This window comes from Paramisgurnus dabryanus, chromosome 9 (genome assembly GCF_030506205.2).
Source record: "Paramisgurnus dabryanus chromosome 9, PD_genome_1.1, whole genome shotgun sequence".
NCBI classification, from domain to species: domain Eukaryota; kingdom Metazoa; phylum Chordata; class Actinopteri; order Cypriniformes; family Cobitidae; genus Paramisgurnus; species Paramisgurnus dabryanus.
Window position 1 is genome coordinate 41,824,698 of NC_133345.1, and position 3,055 is coordinate 41,827,752.

The 3,055-nt window shown below is 33.1% G+C and overlaps 1 long non-coding RNA gene across 1 annotated transcript; it reads right to left on the minus strand.

Moving 5' to 3' along the window:
- Nucleotides 1-1,223: 1,223 nt before the first annotated feature.
- On the minus strand, nt 1,224-3,037 carry LOC135773290 (uncharacterized). Its single transcript, XR_010543502.2, has 3 exons — nt 2,906-3,037; nt 2,511-2,582; nt 1,224-2,415 (listed from the first exon to the last, which is right to left on the minus strand). It is a non-coding gene; the product is annotated as an uncharacterized lncRNA (long non-coding RNA).
- Nucleotides 3,038-3,055: the final 18 nt, after the last annotated feature.

Here is a 3,055-nt window from a genome sequence, read left to right on the forward strand (position 1 = left end):
TCAATGCATAATACATGTCTGACTGTTGAAACGAACCAAAAGAAAACCAAGAAAATCGCATTCATGACGATTTATGGTGATTTTTACCGTGGCCTGGAAAGGCAAAAATAAATTACAATGGTAAATTACTTATTTACAATATTAAAAACAAATTTACAAGTTTTTTTAACAAATTTACAAGTTTTTTTTAACAAATTTACAAGTTTTTTTAACACATTTACAATGAGTGAATAAATGTACAAGTTTTCTAAACAAATTTACAATGATTGAACAAATTTACAAGTTTTTTAAACAAATTTACATGTTTTTTAACATATTTACAATGAGTGAACAAATGTACATGTTTTTTAACAAATTTACAATTAGTGAACAAATTTACACGTTTTTTTTTTAAATTTACAAGTGTTCAAACAAATTTACAATGAGCGAACAAAATTACAAGTTTTAAAACAAATTTACGTTTATTACGGAAAGGGTAGGTACAATACGCTGACGTCACGCATCTGAGCCTCCGGTGGGAGGAAACCCGGAAGTATCGCCGTGAATCACATGAGAGTTGTGAATGCGATGTTGTGTATTAGGCTGTACATAATATTAACGGAAAGAGAGTGATAATATATAACCTTTCATCGCTTCCGAAGTGACTAAAAGGGATATTGGACCTTATTTTCAGGTAAGTGAAATAGTTTTAGTTAGCTTACGCTAGCTTTCCAAGTTGCACACGTTTTGGATGGCAGTTATCAAAATAATTCACTGACTTTCTCATTAGATTACAGACAACACGAGAGGGTGCTTCAAACTTTTTGGACTGCATTGTTTGTTCGCTCCCGGGGTTACATAGACTGAAACGGGGAAGCGTGACGAGTTTGTTTACATGGTGCTGTAAACTCCAACCCAGGAGGACACTATCAGAGGAATAACATGGTGTGATTTTTTTTGTCAAAACCAGAACTGACTTCCGAATCCACCTGGAACGCATTTACTTTGATGGAGATGTGGGCGGAGGCTAAACCCTCCAAATAGTATATTTAGAGAAATGGAAGTCAGTAAAAATTAAGTTGGACTCGTTTTTTAACTACTGGCTGCTTAACACATGCTTATAAACCCAGGAATAGCACACACACTTCTAACAGACATGCAATGCACACATTAGATACGTGTTAAGTAAATAACTGTACAGTTTTAGAACAACTCATTTCTACATTAAAGAAACTTAATTTCACTCATTGTTCAAAATATAGTTTTATTTATAAATGAACTTCAATGTATATTGTCTCAAGTATGAAAAAATATATATGTACATTTTTAGAACCAAACATATTTACATTAAAAGCCAGTGGGTACTAACACACTTTTTTACACAGGGCCATGTAGTTTTGATTTTTTCCCTTAATAATAAAAACCTTCATTTAAAAAATGCATGTTGTGTTCACTTGGGTTTTATTTTTTGACTAATATTTGAATTTGTTTGATGATCTGAAACATTAAAGTGTGACAAATATGCAATAATAACATGGGAAATCTGGATGGGGGCTAACACCTTTTCACACCACTGTATATACATTTGTTCCAATGTATATTTTCTATCTACTGTACAAATTGTAACAATAAAGCAAAGTAAAAACATTTAAATGAAAAACGTTTGTTTTTGGGATTAAAGTAATTTTTCACCCAAGATATAGATGGTTTGTTTTTTCATTGGAACAGATTTGGAGAAATTAAGCATTACATTGCTTACAATGGGATCCTCTGCAGTGAATGGGTGCCGTGAGAATGAGAGTATTTAACACAAACTATGATTGTGTTTATGGTGTGCAATATAGCGTGTGTTCATGTTTTGTGTGTAAAAAAAGACAATATTTTTCACATACTCTCTAGCGCTGTTTTTACTTTACTAAAAACGAGCTGATGTCTTCCTTGTTCTATAAAGTCCCTCCTTCAGAAATACCTATCGAGTTCTGATTGTGTAGTTTGTTTAGTGTGCTGTGATTCAACAGCAGCTTAGTAGAGCCACTTGAGCTTAGCTGGCGACTGACATATTCCAGTGGGCAGAGGTTAGTAAAAAACTCTTCTTTGGATGTCATTCAATCGAGAAGTAGAGGGCTGTAGTCCAAACTGGCCGTTTGCTATAGGCTTTGAAAGGGAAATTCTATTAAAGAAAATATATCGCTTGGTATAGAATTTTGAGCTTTATAATTTTACAGATATTATTTATGCTCTAACAGCAACATTACACACCAACTAAAGTTTAAAAAATGGGATCAGGATAAACGGGACCTTTAAACCTTACAGCTAAATCTGTGGCAGAGAAACAAGAAAAAATGATCCAAGACACAAATGTTGCGATAATCTTCCATAATAGGAGATGTTTCCAGGTAACCATAGTCTTGCAATGCCCCAGAACCACTGTTAGATCTGTGTATTGAGAAAGAGGAGAAAATTACATGTAAAAAAAGAAAGATCAATGAAGTCATGAGATTTATTTGTTCTAATTTTCATCAATGAATTACATGCTTAATTTTTTTTCAGGAAACGAATGGTGGTCCTCCTCTTCTTCCTTTAGTGTTTCAATATCACAGACACTGGAAATTAACATAATCATGATTTCAGTCTATCTATCTATCTATCTATCTATCTATCTATCTATCTATCTATCTATCTATCTATCTATCTATCTATCTATCTATCTGACATAAATGACAGTTTGCTTAGGCAACATTAGAGTTTTTGTAATATGATAAAACATTATAATACTGTCTCACTCAGAGAGGTTTAAATGATTAAATGAAAATATAATTTATAGTATAAATATAGGTAATTTTAACAAATCGTCTCATTAGTCACTACATAAAATCCTAATCTTTTAAAGATTATTCAGATTATATCATCGAACAAGTTAACGCACCCTTGATTCCTTTGAAGTGTCCTCCTGGGTTGAAGTTTACAGCACCATGTAAACAAACTCGTCACACTTCCTCGTTTCAGTCTATGTAACCCCGGGAGCGAACAAACAATGCAGTCCTGATTAAAAAGTTTGGAGCACCCTCTCGTGTTG